We start from the raw sequence: 21,894 nt of genomic DNA on the forward strand, positions 1-21,894 counted from the left end.
GAGCGAGCTGGTTATATACCCCTCCGGGCTCCTCCCATAAATTAAGGCCAGCATACTGGCCTTCTTACTTATGGTTGAAGCCCTATGGCTGATACGGATACGAACAACATAGACTTATGATAAGACTTACAACATGAAATGGACCTGAAGTGTGCCTTGGTCTGATGGCCGGCATACCAAAATAAGGGGGCAAAAAACTTCAGGTAGGGTTAAGTTTTATTAGTCTTGTTCATTGAGCGAGTTTGGTAAATGCTTGTGACATTTCCACCTGAGGATTGGGTATGTACCGGGCAAAGCAGTCAGACTTCCACCTGCCTAATCTCTTAATAACATGATCTGGGACCCCATGCCGAGATGCTGTCGAGGCTGCTCCGATACGGAAAGAGTGACCGGAGTACTGAGTGGGGTTGAGGTGTAGGTTGCGGAGAAGAATCCTCACGTGTTCCACGAACTGGCTGGCATTTAAAGGTTTGACCGGAAAGGGTAGAAGGGGACTAGAATCTGACTGTTCGGGCAGGAGTGACAGTAAGCGGTTAAGTATGGTAACTGGACACCAGCTATTGTTAGTTTTGTAGAGGTGGATATCTACTCCGGGGCCTGATTGCTGGGTTTTGGATACCGCAAGATGGAGGACGAAATGGTCTTGGTAGCGAACCAAGTGACGTCTGCACGGGACTTGGCCTGCGGGGTTATTGCAGGTGAACTCACCAGGCCGCAGGAACCCGTAGTAGGCCAAATAGATAGCTGCTTGTATGACCAAGCTAGGGAGAAGACCAAACGGAGAACTGGTAAGCATAGTGGACATGTCTCTAAAGATGTCACTTGTTGTAGGCAGGCGTTTGGCCTTGACTATTAGCTGTTGTTTCTGCATGCCTCGTAGGCTTGCTCGGATCGCATGGCTTGCGAACAAGGACGGTCTTGTGGGATCTTGTAGAGCCAGAGAGTGTTGGATGCCAGCTAAGTATAGGCGGACTGTATTGTGGGACAGGGCCAAGTGACTATGGCAGTATGAGATAAAGGCCAGTATGTGTTTGGGTCTGTCGTAGTTCACACTGAGCAGTTTGCTAGGAATTTGTGGAAAGTGCTCCAAGCTATATGGTAAGCTTGGAGCATGTTACGGGACAGAGACTGGTTGATGAGATGGGTCGCTCCGCGGAGATGCTGTTCTAGTCCAGAGTCAGCTGAGACCAGGCCAGGATACGGGCTGATACAGGGTCGGCTCCGGGAACCTGCCGAAAGAAGGAGGTGAAATTAAAAAGAGACAGTGCGTCTGCGGCAAGGTTGCATTTGCCCGGAATGAATGTACAGTGGATGTTGAATTGGTGCTGAAGGGAAAGTTGTACCAGCCTGCGTAGGAAGGACATAACCAAGAGCGACTTAGACCTGCCTTTAGTAATGATATCTGCCGTGGCCTGGTTGTCGGTAGTGAAGGCCACAGTTTGCCCTGTCCAGATCTGACCCCAGAGCTGGGCGGCTGCCACAATCGGGTAAAGCTCGAAGAGAGAGGAAGTCAGGGTAAACCTGGGGATTGCAAGTATCTCTGGAGGCCAGGGTCCTGCAAACCAATGATAACCAAAAATTGCAGCGAAGCCTGTGGAGGCTGCGGCATCTGTTACTACCTGTGGTGATTGGTGTGATATCGAAGGTATAAACATGGATATACCATTCCAGGTGGAAATTAACTCCTCCCACATTGATAAGTCTGCTATTGCTGCAGTGTCCAAATTAAGGACCTGATCGGGGTCCTGTGCCTGTGAGAAGTAGACTAGGAGGTGTGACACAAAGGACCGACCCTGGGGAATGATTCACATGGCGAAATTGAGCATGCCCAACAGGGACTGGAGCTGCTTTTTAGTAAATCCTCTTGTGTGGGTGAATTCTTGGAGAACTGACCTAATTCGGTTTAATTTGTCAAGGGGGAGGCTAGCCTGCATGGAGCAAGTATCTAGGTTAACTCCAAGGAAGGTGATGGAGTGTGCTGGTCCGTCAACCTTGTGTTCAGCGATGCGGATATTGAGATTCCCAAAGACTACTCTCAATTTGTTGAGGTTTCCTGGGGGCATGCTGGGCTGTTCGATTAACAAGAAGTCGTCCAGGTAATGGATGACCTCTTGGCACTGAGCCTTATGTATAAGTATCCAGGTGAGGGTCTGTGCGAAAGTATTGAAGAGCCAGGGGCTGCTTTTAGAGCCAAAAGTCAGTTTGGTAGCGAAGTAGTACGCCTCTTTCCACTTAATGCTGTGCCAACACCAGAGGGACGGGTGGATAGGCAGGAGTTTAAAGGCGTCTGAGATGTCGGCCTCAGAGAGCCAGGTACCTGTGCCTGCTTTGATAATGGCCTGAATTGCCATGTCTACAGAGGCATACTTCAGGGAAAACTCCTCGGAGGGAATTAGGGAATTAAGGCTGGGAATGTGGGAAGAATGAGGCGCAGACAGGTCGTACACGAAGCAAGCTTTATTCGAGAACTTGCCCTTGACAAGCCCAATAGGGCTAGCTCTCCAAGTGACGAAAGGGGGCTGTGTGAAGGGACCTATGACGAAGTCTCGTTTCAGTTCGGCCTGTAATAGCTGGTCTATGGCCTGCTCGTCGGTGGCCGCTGAGTGGAGGTTCCTGCATTCATAGGTTGTATGGGGCAGAGAGATGAGGCCGGTGTGAAACCCTGTTGTAAATCCTTGGATAAGGAAGGTGGCCAGGGAAGGAGTAGGGTGTGAGGAAAGATAGAGCCCCAGCCACAGGACATTGACTCGGCCTAGTCATGCCTTCTTCTGCTGCTTGACCTCGCATAGATTTCTCAGGTGTGCCCTCTGGCATATGATGCAGATATGGAGCAGGCGACTTTGGCTAAAATTACATGAACCGTAGTTGTAGTTGTTACAAATGGCTGCTCCTCCTACGGTCTGAACAGAGCCTTGCATTGCACCGGAGGTGGAGGGGAACTCGAATGGGCGAGTAACTGCCGTGTTAACGCACCAGGCAGCGGTATGGGAGGAGGATTGGCAAATAGCGCACAATGGTGAGCGCATGCCAGCAAAGTGATGGCAGAACAATTCAGTGTCCAAAAGGCTCCAATCTGTGCCTGTCTGAAATTGTGCCAGCCTGACTGCTGCTTTTGCGGAGAAGGAACAATGGTAATCGTAAAATGAAAAATCTCCGTATTTGTAGCCCAAGTCCACCACGGTGTGGAGATATAGATCCAGCTCTTCCCTTCTGCTGGGGGAGGCTGAGCATAAGACATCCCTGACCATGCCGAAGGCCAACGCAAACTCTGGGACGGACAACTTTCGGTTGAGCCTAGGATCTTTGGCCTTGAGGACCACTGACACGTCTCCCCAGGTATAGGCTTTGTTCTCTGCCAAGTCGTGGACTGAAATGAGTAGGGGGGCGAGGTTGACGTCCTTGCCGTCCAGGATGTCCTTCCTAATGCTGGTTGGGACCAGATGTGCTGGGCAGATAGTGGGACTTGTCCCTGTAGTACCTGCAGGAAGGGGTGACAGCACCTGTACTGTGGGTGGGTCAGGGATGGTCGTGGCCGGGCGAGCCTCCAAGAGTGCTACTCTGGCTTGGACATCCATGACTGTAGTCGACAAAGATGACATCATGGTGTGAAGCTGGGATATAGCAGCGGAAATTGTTTGGAGAGAAGCCTGTTGAGTACTGGGCCCAGCTGTGGCTGGTGGGGGGAAGAGGAGCTTAAAAAGCTCTGCCTTCCTGGCAGTAGCAGGGAAAGGCACACCCCTGCGCTTCAGTTCCGCTGTTAATTTTGGGATGGTCCATCCCCTGAGGGACTGCATGCTGCCACTGTCTGACATTGGGGAAGGTGGCAGAGGGGCGGTGAAGTCTTCGCTGCCAGCTTGAGACATGGCTCTAGGTGGCTTGTGCCCTGGAAGTGACGTGTTGTCTTTTGAGGTCGCAAGATGGTCGACCAGAACCTATTGAGGGTGACATAAATCTAGATTGTTTCTTTTTCTGTGACAGCATACGTACCTAGCTCCTGTCCTTTGAAGAGGGGTGTGTTTTTTTTTTTTTTTTCACCTGGGGGAATACCGTCCAACCTGGTGCAGGGTGGACCTACTGAACTTGACTGACCTGGAGAGAGAAATGACATATGACAACTGGTGAGGGGTTTGACTATCTGAATTGAAAAGGTGACTTCAGTGACTGACTTGTGTAACTTTACAGTGCGTTTATGCGAGTTTGTCGATTTGGAGTGGTTTTGACTTTTTTTTAAAATTTATTTATTTATTTTTTTCGACTTGATGCGACTGTTGCATGAAATGAAATGAGTGAAATGTCTATGCCTGAATGAAGGCATGAATCAGTGCCACGACTGCGACAAGCAAGTAATCAAACTGTGGAAAAATCAAATGAAATGAAATGAGGCCAAGCCAACTGGGGCACGCCGAGTCGAATTGATGCATCTCGGATGCCACTGGATTCGAATCGGAGTGCGGTATGTGACAGTAAAATGAATGAACTGTTTGCCATGACAGAGTCGTGCCGCAGCTGCGACTGACAACGAACCGGACTCTGGAGCATGTACTGAAATGAGGCCAAAAACAACTGGAGCACACCGGGACCAATCGGTGAATCTCAGTTGCGACTGGATTCGAATCAGAGCGCGGTACATGACGGTGAAATGAAATGATTTGCCATGACGAAGGGACGAATCGTTTGGCCGCAAGTGCGACTGACTACAAACCGAACTCTGAAGCATGTACTGAAATGAGGCCAAAAAACCCTGGGGTACGCCGGGACGAATCACTGCATCTCGGATGCTACTGGATTCGAATTGGAACGTGATACGTGACAGTGAAATGATTGCCATGACAGAGACTCAAATCGGTGAGCTGAATTTTTTGCGACTAACAACAAAAACGGGCTCTGGAGCATGTACTGAAATGAGGCCAAAAAACCCTGGGGCACGTCGGGACGAATCGGTGCATACAGATGCGACTGGAATCGACCCGGAACGTGATTCGTGACAGTGAAATGATTGCCATGACAGAGGCATGAATCGGTGAGCCGTAAACTGCGACTAACAACGAACCAGACTCTGGAACATGTACTGAAATGAGGCCGAAAAACAACTGGGGCACACCGGGACGAATCGGTGCATCACAGATGCCATTAGATTCGAATCGGAGCGCGGTAAGTGACAGAGAAATTAGTGAAATGAGTGAAATGATTGAAATGTTTGAAATGGTTGAATTGATTTGCTACAACTGAGACACGAGTCGGTGTGCCGCGATTTGCGACTGGCAACAACCTGTCTGTGGAGCATGGTACGGTGATGAAAAACATTTGTGACACGTTTAAACGGAGCGGTGCAATACTGTTGCTACAAGGTTCGACTCGTAGTGAAGTACATAAGGTGTCGAAATGTTTGTTTCTGATAGCGGTGCGAGTGAGTGGCTAACGATACGGCTATGTGTAGGGTTTTTACGAATGACTCGTAAGCTTCGATATCGAGATCGGTGACAAGATATCTAACATAAATGCATGAAATGAAAGGTCAAATGTAAAAACCCCTACCTGCGACAACCGAGACAGACACTTTGTACAAAACCACGACGGTAACGAAAGCCTCGAGAACTTCGAAGACGGAACTCACGAACGCTAACGGATCTCGAATAGTCGGCCTAATGACGTAGTATCGCGCACAGGAAACCGACAAAGACCACAGGGGAGCGGGCTGGTTAAATACCCCTCCGGGCTCCTCCCATAAATTCAGGCCAGCATACTGGCCTTCTTATATATATATATATATCCACTGTATCCAGTTTAGCTATATCTGACTGCAGGCCGTTCCTGGTGTACTGTTTCTAATATACTTCAGGCAGTATACAGTGCTGTGCACCCATAGTGCAGTTGCTCATACTTTTCTGGTTGTCAATACAGTACACCCATAGTTGTTATTAAACTTCTGTTGGTGTACACAGTACCGTGCACCCCTAGTGCAGTTGCTACTACTTTCCTGGTGGTGTGCACAATACATACAGTGCACCCATAGTTGTTATTACACTTCTGTTGGTGTACACAGTACCGTGCACCCCTAGTGCAGTTGCTACTACTTTCCTGGTGGTATACACAATACATACAGTGCACCCATAGTTGTTCTTAAACTTCTGTTGGTGTACACAGTACCGTGCAGTTGCTACTACTTTCCTGGTGGTGTATACAGTACACAATACAGTGTAGTGTTTTTTTGCTAAACAAAATTTACAGCATATCCGGAAGGCCACCAAGGAGAGGCAGATGCTCACTGGCCACTAAAAGAGGGCAAGCAGGCTCTGTGTCTACAGTCAACAGTGCTGGTCGTGGACACGGTGCATCCTCAGCACATGGCCGTGGGGCACGCTTGTCCTTTTTTCCTGCAGCTGGCCATATTATTGAGCCACAACAAGAAGAGTTGGTGGAATGGATAACAAAGCCGTTCTCATCCTCCTCATCCTCTGTCACCCAGGCTCAGAGTAGTTTGCCTGCCAATGCAGCTGCCAAAGCAGCCTATTCCATCGGCTCCATGTCAACAGTCACTCCTTCCCTAGCCCCACCATAATGCACGGAGGAGTCCCTCGAACTATTCGACCACAGTGTCAGGTACATGCTGCAGGAACATGCGCAGCGTTTTGAAGGCTCCGATGATGGTACCCAGGTTGAGGGAGTAACGTCAGCCTAGAGAGCAGGGGTGAACATGAAGGTCAAAAAACTGGCAGTCATGTTCCCCCAGCTGCAGCATACTGCCAAGTTTGCTCCAGTGACAAGGAGGGAGGGGATGATGAGGTCACTGACTCAACTTGGGTGCCTGATAGAAGAGAGGAGGAGGCACATCTCCAACGAGGTAGGATGCCCTCCAGGGGGCAGCTTAAGGGCAGCCACCCTATTGCATCACACCACAGGGCTAAGCAGGTGCAGGGCGCTGCTGACTCCCCGCATATTTTGAAAAGTTCTTTGGTGTGGGCCTTTTTTGACACGTGTGCAGCAGATCGCACCGATGCTGTTTGCAACATATGTCTGAAGCGTATCAAGCGTGGCCAAAACAGCAGCCGCTTGGGCACCACATGCTTGACCAGACATATGACGACCTCCCATGCAGTCTGTTGGTAACAGCACTTAAAAAACCCACATCAAAGAACAAGGCAGACCTCTCCTTGCTCCTCAAAAGCTGGGATCTCCAACCCCACTATACCTCCAGTCCTCTCAGAAACCTGTACTGAGAGGAATGAAGGTATAGAAATAGGTGTCCCAAGTACTTGCGGACAATCTGATAGCGGTACACCAACATTGGATTTTAGCAGGCAAATTTCCCTACCCCAGTTGCTAAACCGTCGAAAGAAATTCGGTCCCAGCCATCCACATGTTCAGTGCCTGAATGCTATCTTGGCCAAATTGCTAGCACTGTAACAGCTGCCTTTTCAGCTGGTAGACTCTGCCCCCTTTCGTGAATTTGTGGAATGCGTGGTACCTCAGTAGCAGGTTCCCAAACGCCATTTCTTTTCACAGAAGGCCATTCCAGCTCTCTACCAGCATATGGAAGGCAATGTCTTGGCCTCGTTGGACAGAGTGGTCAGCAGTAAGGTGCATATTACTGCTGACTCATGATCCACCAGGCATGGACAGGGACGTTACCTTTCTTTCACGGCGCACTGGGTAACTCTGCTGGCAGCTGGGAAGGATTCAGGACAGGGTTCAGTATTGTCGGAGCTTGTTCCGCCACCACGCCTCCAAAATGCTAGTGGTGATTCTGCCACAGCTCGCTTCTCCACCGCCTCCTTTTCTTCTTCCTCTATGGCCTCTTCCTCTGTTGATTTCTCCTCTGAACCAGCAATGCTCCATAGGCATTCAAGGGGCTACGCAAGCACTCAGGCAAAAAGATGCCATGCGGTGCTTGAGTTGGTCTGCTTAGGGGACAGGAGCCACACTGGGGCAGAGATTCTGTCAGCTCTGTAGGGGCAGGTGGTTGACGCCATGCCAGCTTCAGCCAGGAATCATTGTATGCGACAATGGCACCAACCTCCTCTCCGCCCTCCGACAGGGACACTTGACCCATGTTCCCTGTTTGGCTCACATCCTGAATTTGGTGGTGCAGCGGTTCTTGAGCAGGTACCGGAGCTTACAGGATCTCCTGAAGCAGGCCAGGAAAGTCCGTGGTCATTTCCGCCGGTCATATAATGCCAGTGCTCGGCTGGCTGACTTTCAAAGAGAATGTAACCTGCCCAAGAACTGGCTCATTTGTGACATGCCCACCAGGTGGAACTCAACTTTGGCAATGCTGCAGCGGCTGCACACACAGCAGAGGGCCATCAATGAGTACCTGTGTGAGTATGGCACCAGAGCAGGGTCAGAGAGCTTGGCTTTTTTCCGCCATGCCAGGGGCTACTGATCAAGGATGCATGCACTGTCCTGTCATCATTTGAGGAGGCCACGAGGATGGTCCCTCTTGTATTTCTGTTGGAGTATGCGCTTCATTGAATAATGGACAGGTCACTTGAGGCAGAACAGCAGGAGGAAAAGGAGGACTTCCTTACCTCTCAAGGCCCCCTTTATCTAGATACTAGTATTTTTGCAGGTCCACCGATCACACAGGAAGAAGAAGAGGAGGAGGAGGATTGTGTCAGCATGGAGGTGGAGGATAACACTCAGCATCAGCAGCAGTCTTCAAGGGATCGTTTTCAGTCCCTAGAAACCCATGAAGTTATACGTGACTGGGAGGAGGTGGTTGAGGATCATGTGATCCTTAGTGACCCAGAGGACTCAGGTTTGAATGCCTCTGCAAACCTACGCTGTATGGCCTCCCCGATCCTGCAAAGCCTGCGAAAGGACCCTAGGATTCATGGTATCAAGGAGAAGGATCATTACTGGTTGGCAACCCTTCTTGATCCACGTTACAAGGGTAAGGTTGCAGAACTTATCCAGCCTTCACAGAGGGAGCAGAGGATGAAACATCTTCAGGAGGCCTTGCAGAAAGGTTTGTGCAATGCATTTCCAGAGCCTGGGAGGTTACAATTTCCTGGTGCTGGACAGCGTGTTGCTGAGGCTTCATTCAGTCACAGAAAGAGCAGTGGAGAAGGTGGCCGCCTGACCAATGCCTTCAGGCAATTCTTCAGTCCTCAGTGCCCAGGTCTGATCGATTCCAGCAACCATCGACAGCATCTGAATTCCATGGTGCAGGAATATCTAGGGGCAAGATCAGACTTGGAGACCTTTCCACCAGAACGTCCACTGGGTTACTGGGTCTTGAGGATGGACCACTGGCCAGAGCTTGCTCAATATGCAATTGAGCTACTGGCCTGTCCTGCATCCAGCGTTCTTTCTGAACGCACATTCAGCACTGCTGGAGGCTTTGTAACCAATCACAGAGTGCGCCTGTCCACAGACTCTGTTGATCTGCTCACATTCATAAAAATGAATCAGTCTTGGATCACGAGCTACCAAGCACCTGATGCTGATGTAACCGATTGATTTTTCTATGGATGTGGGATCCCTTGAAGACTGCATATGCTGAGTGACTATCCTTTTATGCTGATTTTCATGATGATAGCTTCTAAGAATATTTTCGGTTCAGGGCACAACCACCACTACCTAAGGCCTAATTTTTCTGCCCCTGTTTGACAGGGGCGCGTAATTACAATTTTTGATTAAATATTTAACAGCAGGGCTCGTTCCTGTGCTCAAAACGAGTATCTGTGAGGGATTCCAGTGTTGTGACACCAACACTACTTCCTAAGGCCCAATTTTTCAGCCCCTGTTTAACAGGGGAGTGTAATTACAATTTCTGATAAAATATTTAACCTCAGGGCTCGTTCCTTTGCTCAACAAGAGTATCTGTGAGGGGTTGCAGTGTTGTGGCACCACCACCACTGCCTAAGGCCCAATTTTTCTGCCCCTGTTTAACAGGGGCACGTAATTACAATTTTTGGTCTAATATTTCACAGTAGGGCCTGTTCCTGCGCTCAACAAAAGTATATGTGAGGCTTTACAGTGTTGTGCTTCCACCACCACCACCGCCTAAGGCCCAATTTTTCTGCCCCTGTTTAACAGGGGCATGTAATTACAATTCTTGTTATAATATTTCACAGCAGGGCGCCCATTCCAGTGCCCACCAAGAGTGATTGTGAGGGCTTACAGTGTTCTGGTACCACCAACACCTAAAGCCTCATTTTACACAGAGTGCATAGGGCAAGCCGTATAGTATATACAGGCGGTCCCCTATTTTCAAACATCTGACATACAAGCGACTCCTACTTACAAATGGTTAATATGGGAAAAAGGTGTCTCCCCACTGATGCTTTATCACCAATCCTTGTTTCCCTAATAACCCAAAATTTTCAAAATTCAGTTGTCATTGGGACAGAAAGTGAGGTGAAATCTTCTGAACAGGGGCACAGACAGCAAAACAAATGATACAGGGGTGATGATAACCATTCCCTATGTTATCCAAAAAGCTTAAAAATAGATTTTTTGGCTGGAGCTACACTTACAAAATGTACCTGTTCCAAATTACAAACAGATTTAACTTAAGAACAAGCCTACAGTCCCTATCTTGTTTGTAACCTGGGGACCGCCTGTATACTTCTGCTGTTCAGAGTATGTAGGGCCTGGGGGCCCCACGCCTTTTTTTTTTTATTTGGGTGCGGGGTTCACCTTAATATCCATACCAGACCATAAGGGCCTGGTAATGGGCTGGGGCAACATTACATTACAGCCGCAAGCAGTTTTAAATGACATTTATTCCTTTAGAAATGTCATTTTGTGAAGGGACTCTTCTAAACACGGGAAAAATGCGCCACTTTACAGGCATACTATCGACACCCCGCAGGCATGATATTTAAAGGAAAATTTCACTTTTATTGTTTCACTAAGCACTATTAAAATCACTGCTCCCCGAAAAACGGACGTTTTTAAAACTTTTTTTTGTATTGATTCATGTCCCCTGCAGTGGTTTTCTTGTACAAAGGTTTTTTATTGAACAAAAGAATCAACAAAAAAAAATACAAAAACAGTGGTGGACACACCATGTAAAGACATCTACTTATAACTGCAGATATACAGAGAAAATGATAGTACTAGACATAACAGACCACATACCTTCCTGATATTCAGGAGAGGTTACACTTGGTTCACGGGATTTGTTGATATGCTGGTATACTAGACTGCATTTACGTGTGTTAAGTTTATAGAGCCTGTTACAACTTAATGGGCTAGCTTTGAGTATATAGCAGAACAATACAAAAAGAGACCATATAGAGCTGGGTAACATATTCTCTTATATCATAAAGGTGTTCGCTCAACATGTGTCCAGCCCAATGGAGGCTGGACTGTAAATCAAAAATCAAAGAGGAGAAAATAAAAGGAAGATGTAAGAGAGAGAAGGCTAAGAGAGAAGAAGAGGGAATGGTGGAGAAGAGGAGAAAAAAGGGGGTAAGAAGGTGGGGGAGGGGTCCCCGGGGTGGGGGGAGCGGAGGAATCTCACAGTGAAAGTAGCGCTGGATCGAATCGGGAAGGGTGGATATGTGACACCCAGGGTTGCCATGTCCGGAGGAATTTATCATGTGTATCTGATAGCACAGCTGTCAGCTTTTCAATAATCATAATATTATTTACACGGTTTTTGACTGCTTCGAAGCTGAGAGCCAGAGTTTTCCAGGCTTTTGCTATGGTCAATTTAGTTGCAGTAAACGGAAGCATAAGGGGGAGTAAGATGAAATAAAGCTTGCCAATCTAGCCGGAGTGTAGTACCACCTATATAGTATTTTGTAAGCATTTTCTAGGGAAAGCACATTTCTGGAACATTTGGACAGTGTAGCAGTCATAACCTGCCAGTCCTCTGGGTCCAGTCGCTTCCCCAACTCTGCCTCCCACTGGAGATGATATGGTCTCAGGGGTGGTTTTTTGGAGCCTATTATTGCTGCGTATGTTAAAGAGATTAAACCCGAGGACTGAGGTTGTGTTCTGCATAGACTCTCAAAGGGGGTTAATGTATAGGGGGTTGATTGAGATTTAATGAGTTGCTGGAGGAAGTGTCGGATCTGCATATAGCTATAGTGTTCCCTAAGGGGGATGTCATGGGAGGATCGTAAGGCCGCGAATTAGATAATCTTATTAGGAGTGAACATGGAATGGATATCTACAAATTTGTTCTGGGTCCACCACGCGAATTGCATCAGGTTGTCTCGACCTGGTGGAAATAACGGACAATGAAGAAGGTGGAGTAAAGGGAGGTGCGTTGAGATCAGGCTCGCTAAATATTTAATCGAGTCCCACAGCCGGAGTGAGTGGGCCAAGCATGGGGCTATGTTGGTTGGGCGGTGGGCCTTGGGTAGCCAAGGGAGAGAGGCCAGTGGTATCGGGTGGGAGTCCACAAGATCAATAGCGGCCCACAACGGCATCTGCTGTTTCTCATGGAGATGTGATAGCGGGGCAATAGCTGCCGCTGTGTAATAGGCTTGCAGATTAGGGACGAAAGGCCACCATTGATCCTGCGGGCATACATCACCCGTTTATTGATTCTGGGTCTCGTGGAACCCCATCTAAAATAGTAGAGTAACTTTGGGAGATAGGTCATGCGGATAGTAGCAATCCTTCGGAACCAGGACAGCGGGAGGGCAGACCAGGAGGCAAGCATAGTTGCCAGCTTCCCAAAAAGCATTGGGAAGATGGCTTGATAGAGGCCTGAGTATCTCGGGGTGAGCTTAATCCCCAGATAGGGTAATGAAGTCAACCATTGAAAGGAAAATGCAGATTTTAAGTGTTCTAACTCGGAGGACGCGAGGTTGATCGACATAGCTTTAGACTAAGAAGGATTGACAGTTAGACCTGAAAATGAGGTAAAGGTGTTTAAGAGGGACAGCAGGTTAGGTAGGGTGAGTCTAGGTTTAGTAACTGTGAGCAGAATATCATCCGCAAACAGGGACAGTTTGTGAGAGTTGCTCGCAATTTCTACCCCCACTATATCCGGATGGGATCGGATAGCCTCTGCCAGAGGTTCCGATGCCAAAATGAACAAAAGCGGGGAGAGTGGGCAACCTTGCCGGGTTCCTCTTTTAATAGGGAAGGTAGGTGATTCAAATCTATAATATTTCACCTTAGCTTGGGGGACGTCATAAATAGCTGAAACCCAGCTCATAAAGGATGCACCAAACCCAAAGTGATTTAATACCTGGAGATCGGTCTGAAGTTAGCCCAGGAGGAATGGTCCTTGTCAGGTTTGGGGATCATTACTACATTGGCAGTTAGTAGATTTGATGTGAAGGAACGACCTTCTTTGACTGAGTTATACATAGTCGTGAGGTGGGGGGCTATAACATCTGCTAGTTTCTGATTATAAAGGGCCAAAAATCCATCAGGGCCCGGCCGTTTACCTACTTTTAATTCTTTAATGCAATGAAGGACTTCTGAGACTTGAATGTCTCGGTCCATGAGTGACGTGTGGGCCTCAGACAGGGAAGGTAATGAGAGATTTGACAGAAAGTCTTTGAGGGTTTGGGAGGGGAAGTGGTCAGGTGCTGAATAAAGTTTAGTGAAGTTTAGTATCTGAATTCATCCAGAACTCGTTGTGGGTTGCCCGTGAGGATATTATGGCGGGTACGCAGAGTAATAGGGGTAAATTTCGGGGTAAAGGTACGTAGTCTATTGGACAACATTGTATTAGGTTTATTGGCCTTGGCATACCACTTTTGCCGGGCCCAACGTAGGGTGCGCTCTGCTTCATCTGTCAAGCACAGATCAAGGTCCGTATGGACCTTGTCTAGAAGCTTACGGTTGTCCAGGGTAGGGGATTGTTTGAAGGTCTCTGATAGGGTCTCCAATTGATGTTCTAAAGCGTGGCGGATTTGTGCCCATTCCCTTTTACGTTTGGATGCGATCCGAATAACGTGGCCCCGGAGGACCACTTTGTAAGCTTCCCAAAGTGTGACCGGGGATGGAACTGAGCCTACCTTAAGTTTAAAATATTCCACAGAAGTCTCATGGATATATTTAAGGATCTCTTTGAAAGAGAGAATCATTCATGATCCAAGGGCAGTGTTGGGGTTTACTAGGAATAGAGTGGAGTACTGTCACAATGGGGTCATGGTCTGTCCATGGGACGGCGAGGATAGAGGTTGAGTCTACTAAAGAGAGGTGTTTCCTTAATACAAACATGTGATCTATTCTAGAGTGGGAATGATGAGGATGCGAATAGTGAGTATAATCCCTACCCAGAGGGTGTAATTCCCTCCACACATCCACCAGGTCATGAGATTGTAGTGAGTGTTTAAATATTTTGGCGGCGGGGGAGGGGAGCTTATGGTCCAGTGGATAGTTGTCAAGAGAAGGATTCAATGAAGCATTAGAGTCACCTGCTAGAAGGAGGGTGCCTTTCTGATGTGAGTTCAACAGGGAGCAGATGTGGGTCAGGAACAGTCCTGGATTTTTATTTGGGGCGTAATAAGACATAATGGTTACGTCATTGTCTTGAATAGTGCCCCGCAAAATTAAGTATCTACCATTTAGGTCAGCAATTTGTTTACTGCAAGTAAATGGGACAGATTTGCATATGGCGATCAGGACTCCCCTTTGCTTGGTGGGACTATTGGCCAGATAAACCTGGGGATAATCTGTCGCAAAAAATTTAGCGCAGGACGAGGAAGAGAAATGCGTTTCCTGTAGACACGCAATGTCTATTTTTTGTTGTTTGAGATATTTAAATACTTTGACCCTTTTTTGAGGAGAATTCATGCCCTGAACATTCAGGGACAACCAGTGGAGGGTCATGGGATCAAAGGTGTGCTACTGTGAAAAGCTCTAGTCGCACACCCCGAGGACCTAGAGGGAAGTGGGGGAAAGCGGAGGAGAAAGGAGATAGAGAAAGAAAAGAGAAAGGAGAGCAGAGCATATGGTTTAAATTTATCGAAGTGAATTTGGTGAAAAATATGCAATAAAAACCTAATTGCATCTTTGTGTGGACTCTGGGGTCCATAGAGGAGTGGGTCGTTTGCCAAGACAGCCGTCTTAGCCAAGCAAGAGGGGAGCAGTGGTCTGCCGGAACCACCGACCTATTAATATAAAAGTAAATTCAATTAAACAGATTATTAGCACAGAAACTGGGAAACTTGTAATAAAACATTCTTCAAGAACCAATTCAAGCTATGCTGATTACAGTGTTTAAGAAAACAAAAATAAAACGATACAACACAAGGCTCAATCGCCTGGGACCCCCAGCCCCCGAAGACAACGGTCGAAGACACGCCGCCACCGGGTGGCCGAGCATACCAGCCCGGCCTCCTTCCAACCTCAGGCCCCCCAAGCCGCCAGGCGTGGATGGGGAACCCACGGGGAGGAACACAGGCTACAACCGCCTCCCCCAGCCCGTAAAGGATATATTTTCAAGGAGTACTTGACCCCCTGCTGGCATAATAGTAACAGAGACAATAGTAAAATGTATGACTGTTATCCTGAAAATAGCTGTGTGAAATGGGAGATAAAGGCCTTTCAAAATCTGTGCCTCAGATTATAACCTAGATGAGGAAGTCAACATCCCTGACCGCCATCTCTCAATTGGGGCAGTCAATAACGGGATGAACATCTTAGACCTTAGGGCCAGGCACAGCTCCGGGTACAGAGATAACAGGGGATATATTTCAGGCTATCACATTGCTCCAGGAACAATTAGATGTGGACAGACCAGGTTCGTTGGTCGCGGCAAGGGTCCAGGACGCAAAGGAATAGATTGGAGGCCACAAAGAGATGTTGTAGAAGCGGCTTCAGCCATTGTTGGACTTATGGAACCGTTGGGCCTGGAGGTACCGCAGAGCCTGCGATCCAGGCAGGGATCGCTGGGAGGCCTGTGAGGTCTGGCGAGGGGGCCTGGCAGTTCCAGATTTAGAGGAGGAGGACGGTGCATCTGTAGAGAGTGGGGGTAAGTCCAGTTGTAGTTCCTGGAAGTGGCGCCTCAGGTCTGATGGGGAGGTGGCATGGAACTGGCGGCCCAGGTGGGAGAATGATAACCTGAACGGAAACCCCCACAAGTACCTGATCCCCTGGGTTTGCAGGATTTTAAGGTAAGGTTTAAGGCCCCCATCGCCTGGCAATTGTGACGGGCGAGAGATCAGCGAACAGTTGTAGAGGGCTTCCTTGGAAGGAGATATCGTGTTGTTCTCTGGCAGCCTGCAGGAGTTTCTCTTTTGTACGGTAGTAGTGGAATTTAATGATGACATCCCTCGGGGGGGCCGTCAGAGGGTTTAGGGGCCAGGGCGTGATGGATGTGATCGAACTCCAACCTGTCAACTGGGATCCCAGGGGCCAGTTCCTGGAAAAAGGTAGTTGCTGTGCCCTGTAAGTCAGTGATATTCTCTGGAATGCCACGAATACGGAGGTTATCCCTGCAGGCCCTATTTTCTGCCTCCTCCAGCTTATCCTTTAGGGTATCAATCTCAGCAGACAATTTATCTACCTCCTCCTCGTGTCCCTCTAGTACTGTGGTAGCCAGGTCCATGCGCTGCTCCAATTGATTGGTGCGGTGGCCTATCTCTTTAAGGCCTCGCACCATGTCTGAAGAGAGCTTGCGGGAGGCCGTGATGATCTCATCTCTAACTATGCTGCGGAATTTAGCCAGCATGTTGTTAGTGTCTAGAGGGAGAGGACTCACCAGGTCCATGGGGAACTGCTGCAGGCTATCAGCAGGCAATGCTGGATCCTCTGCAGAGTGCTGTGTGGCATCGTCTGGCTCCAGAGGGTTAGGCGCCATTTTGATTCTCCCCCTTCCCAAGGCCGGAGAGGATCTGTGTACTTGCTGGTTCTTTGGCTTGCCTTTAGCCGCATTATACATCACCGGGGGCGGCCCGAGGCGATCCGGAACCCGCCGAGGTGTGTGTGTGTCGCCTCGGTACGTGCTGTGCTTTATCCGGCCACGCGGAGTGGAGGTCTCAGGCGGCCATCTCCTTCGCTCGCTCACATGCGCCCTCCATCTGAGGTGGTTCTCAAACACAATACCTATGTTGGACACACTTTCAACCTGGTCAACATCAATCGCAGTTTCAGCTCCAACATCATCATAAGTCTCATTCGAGGCAGGGACTGTCTGATACATAGTTCTTGTCATTGCCGTCTCAATCAGTTTTTGTGATAGTTCACGAATGCAAGGAATGCAACAGCATCCACAGGTTACAAGTACAGCCAACACTATGGCGATGGAGATCAGTGCTGATGTGATCAATCCGGTCCATTTTCCAAACAATCCTTTCAACCAGGATGAAAATGGGTCATTTATTCGGGCGTTCTCAACCAGTTCATTCGATAATGCGGTGAGGCCCTCGATTGCTCATGTTACAATTCCACCTGGAGCTGTATTATTGGGAATGAAAGTACAGCACAGGCTTCCAAACATTTTACAAATTCCTCCTCTTTCCGCTAACACCATGTCTAGTGCCATTCTGTTTTGCCAAGCTATAAGTGATGTAGGAGATAGTTGTTCAGCTAGACCTTTAACTGCATCTCTAGTATAATTTAAAAATCTCTGCTGATTGTAATAAATGTAATTTATCCAGTCAACATTCTTATTTATCATACTCCACCAGAAGAACAGAGACTCAAACCCTGCTGCCACTTGGTTCCTGGCCTTACACTCATTCGGCACTCCCTGCAGGAACCCTATCTCATCAATATAGACCTGGGAATCAAAAGATCCTTTTGGAGAGGCATCTCTCCACTCTCGTGGGTGGCTTTCCTTCCACTGGATTTCTGAAAGGAGGCGTATGGGCATAGCTAGCTGGACCAAAGCACAATCCTCTCGGGCATTGGCTGGGATCCTGGCTTTCAGCTTCTTGTCACCACACAACCAGCAAACATCAGCCCTCTGCGTATCATATTCAACCCAGCCACCTTTTTTTTTGACCCTTCATTTCCTATGCCCCGTACACACGATCAGATTTTCGGACAACAAATGTTGGATGTGAGCTTGTTGGCTGAAAATCTGACCGCGTGTATGCTCCATTGAACATTTGTTGTCGGACTTTCCGCCAGCAAATGTTGGCTAGCAGGCTCTTAAATTTTCCGCCAACAAAACTTTGTTGTCGGACTTTCCGATTGTGTGTACACAAGTCCGTCGCACAAAAGTTTACGCATGCTTGGAATCAAGTATGAGCCGGAAGCGCTTGGTCTTGTAAAACTAGCGTTCGTAATGGAGAAATCACGTATATCTTGTATGTCACTACGTTCGTAATTGTTGGCCAACATTTGTCTGACCGTGTGTATGCAAGGCAAGTTGGAGCCAACATCCTTCAAACAAAAATCCACGGTTTTGTTGTCGGAATGTCCGATCCTGTGTACGGGGCATTGCAGTAGTCATTGGGTAATTGTCCCAGGTCTGTTCCCCTTTCACTCCCCGGGAGTGCAAAACAAAAATAGTTACCAGGATACGCCCTGACCGCTGGGAGTATTTGAGGTCTCTGAACCTGGGAAAACAACAAACTCAAAGTTAAAACGGTTTCTTCCACAGTGTAGGGTCTTCCTTCAGAACCAGGATGTTTGAGACCCACATTAAACTCACCAGAGTCCCTGCAATAAACACTGTCCCTTTCATCCTGACTGTGGCTTCCCAAGGGGTAGGGTGGTGGAGACTTCACCGGTTTGAGACGGGTTGTACCATCGTTCAACCCCCCTTTGTAGCCGGACTTCCTGGGTTGCCACAGTAACCTTTTCCTACTCTGCCTGAAAAAACTTTTTACAGTGGGACTGGTGAATCCAAGTGGATCTTTCTGCTATCCTTACTGCTGTAGGGGTGGTCAGAAGAACCTGGAAAAAATCCTTCCCATCTGGGTGTGTGCCAATGCTTCTTCTTAATGACCTTGATCAGTACCAAATCACCTACTTGAACTTTCTCATCTGTCTGCACTGGTCCTTCTGGAAATGAACAAACATCATTAATTTGTTTCTGTTCCAACAAATAGTCATATATTCTGCCAAATTGTGTTGTGCTTCTTCCCCTAAAGATATATCTGTAAATAAGGGTATTTTATATGGCCTACCATGCATCATTTCAAAAGGACTCAATCCTTCCTTATTAGGTGTTACATGCATGCTGAGAACAGCTAATGGTAAGCAATACATCCAATTCTTCCCTGTTTCTTGCATAGCTTTTCTTAGTTTGCTTTTTAGTATACCATTGTGTCTCTCAACCAGCCCTGCTGACTGTGAGTGGTAGGAACTGTGATATTTTGCCTGTATTCCCATAGCCTCAGTTAAGTGTGTAATTGTTTTGTTCACAAAGTGTGGGCCATTGTCACTGTAAATTTTTTCAGGGATCCCAAACCTTGGCATAATATCTCTTAACAGTGCTTTTGCCACTGTATGTGCATGCGCATTCCCTGTGGGGAATACTTCTACCCACTTTGTTAGTGCATCTATGATTACTAGGCAATACTTTTTCCTCTCACATTTGTCTAGCTCTATAAAATCCATACATGTGTGCTGGAAAGGATATTGTGGTGTTGTAAATGTACCTTTCTGGGGTCTTATCCCTCCTTGTGGGTTGTTCTTGGCACATATCATACATTGTAATCAACATTTTTTTTTTGAGTAGTTTGTGAATCCATATGTTGTACAAACTTTATTTAACATAGCAACCATCCCTCTGCTTGACACATGGGTTAGTCCATGTGTTAATACTGCAGCATAACTGTATAGTGACTTAGGTAGCATTGGTTTATTGTCAGATGACATGTAAATTCCATTAATGAGTGTACAATGTTTGTTTTTCCATGTTGTGATTTCTGTTAGTGGGGCAACTTGTTGCATTTCCTTCAGTACAGTGTAATCTTGTATAACTTCATTAGGTTCTGCACTCTCTATTGTTGTAAGTTGTGTGATGGCTGCTTGTTTGGCTGCCTCATCTGCTCTCCTATTCCCTTTTGAGACTGTGTCTGTTTTATTTGTATGTGCTTGGCATTTACATATAGCTGTTGGGGTAGTTGAATGGCATCCAGCAGTTGAAATCTCTATATGTAATAGGTTTTCTACTAGAGGTCACCATTCCCCTGTTCTTCCATTGCTGTGCAAATACATGTACTGTGGAAAAAGCATACTGACTGTCTGTGTAGATCTTCACTGCCTTACCTTTGGAGAGTATGCATGCTCTTGTTTGGGCAACAAGCTCTGCAGCCTGTGCTGAATAGTGTCTTGGTAAAGGTTTGGCCTCAAGTATGGTTGAGTCTGAGACTACAGCATACCCTGTTGCACAAGTGCCATCAGGGTTCTTTTTGCTAGAGCTGTCCACATAAAGTATCATGTCAGGGTTGGCTAATGGTACGTCACTCAGGTCTTTTCTAGGTAGCACCTTCTCCGTTATTGCTGCAGTGCAGTCATGCGGTTCACCATCAGTTGGGATTGGCAGTAATGTGGAGGGATTGAGGGTGGTGTACCTCTCAGTTGTCAAGTGTGGCTGTGTCAGTAGTACAGTCATACAGGACAAATGTCTGGCTGGGCTGAGATGGGAGATTTTTTGCTGTAAAAAGGTCAAAGATACTGCATGTGGTACCTTGAGAGTGAGAGGGTGGTATAATACTATGGAAGCAGAGGCTTTGATTGCCTCCGCTGCTGCCACTACGGCTTGTACACAGGGTGGCAGCGCTCTTGCAACACTGTCTAGTTTGGTAGAATAGTAAGCTGTCGGTCTCTGTCGTCCACCATGATCCTGGGTCAACACTGAAGTCATATGTCCTTCTCTTAAGTCTACTTTTTGCACAAATGTTTAGATAGTTAGATAAACCTAACACTAAGGAGCCTGCAAGGACCCTTTTTAATTCAGAAAATATATTTACAGTCTGGTCAGTCCATGTTATGTTGTCCTGAGGTGCCATGGGGGTTCCATGGAACAACTCTACCAAAAGTGCTGCCTTTGTGGAATAGTTAGGGACCCAGGCCCTGCAGAAATTGGCCATCCCCAGAAAGGACATCATTTGTTTCTTTATCAGGGGTTTGGGGACCTGTAATATGGCTTGATTTCGGGCTTCATCCAAGCTCCTGCCTTCATGAGATATATTGTATCCCAAGTATTTTACTGTTTCCGACCATAACTGAAGTTTTGCTCTGTTTACTTTATGTCCTTGGTCATGGAGGAATGCGAGTAGAGCCAGAGTATCTATTCTGCACTTTTTCTCATTTTCTGATGCCAAAAGTCAAAAAAAAAAAAAAGTCGACATACAGCAGCAGTTGGCTCCCTTCCGGAGGTTGGAATTTGGCTAGGTTTGGGGCCATCTCTTGTGAGAAAATGGAAGGTGACTTACAGTATCCCTGGGGCAATCTTGTAAAGGTGTACCTTTTTCCTTTATAGGTGAAGGCAAACCAGAACTGGTGGTCCTGATGTATAGGAATGCTAAAGAAAGCATTGCTTATGCCAATAACTGAGAAAAACATACTTTTCGAGTCTTACTCATTCAGGAGGGTATGTGGGTCTGGTACCACTGGTGCTCGTGGAACCACAGTCTGGTTTACCTTTTGTAGGTCTTGTACTAGTCTCCACCCTACAGAGTGAGGGGCATTTTTTACAGGGAATAGAGGAGTATTGCAAGGGCTGTCAGGGCAAGGCCTAATAATACCTGCAGCTAACAGGGAGGATATTACAGGTTCTATCCCTTCCTCTGCTTTCTTTTTTAAGGGGTACTGTGCTTGGAGAGGTCTATGGTGGGATTTCGGAGTGATTGTGACTGGCTGTACTCCTTTCATTAAACCCACATCTGCTGGTCCTGTTGACCACAGGGTATTTGGCTAGGAACCAAGTTCAGGGTATGGACCTGGTTCCATAGTCATGAATAGGGATCAGAGCGTAACTGACCCCTATATGTGGGCTCCAGGTACACTGATTATTGAGTTATCATTTGGTTTTTTACAGAATGCTTTAGCATGGGACTCCATAAGACA

Source organism: Aquarana catesbeiana, linkage group LG01 (genome assembly GCF_042186555.1).
Source record: "Aquarana catesbeiana isolate 2022-GZ linkage group LG01, ASM4218655v1, whole genome shotgun sequence".
Lineage (NCBI taxonomy): Eukaryota > Metazoa > Chordata > Amphibia > Anura > Ranidae > Aquarana > Aquarana catesbeiana.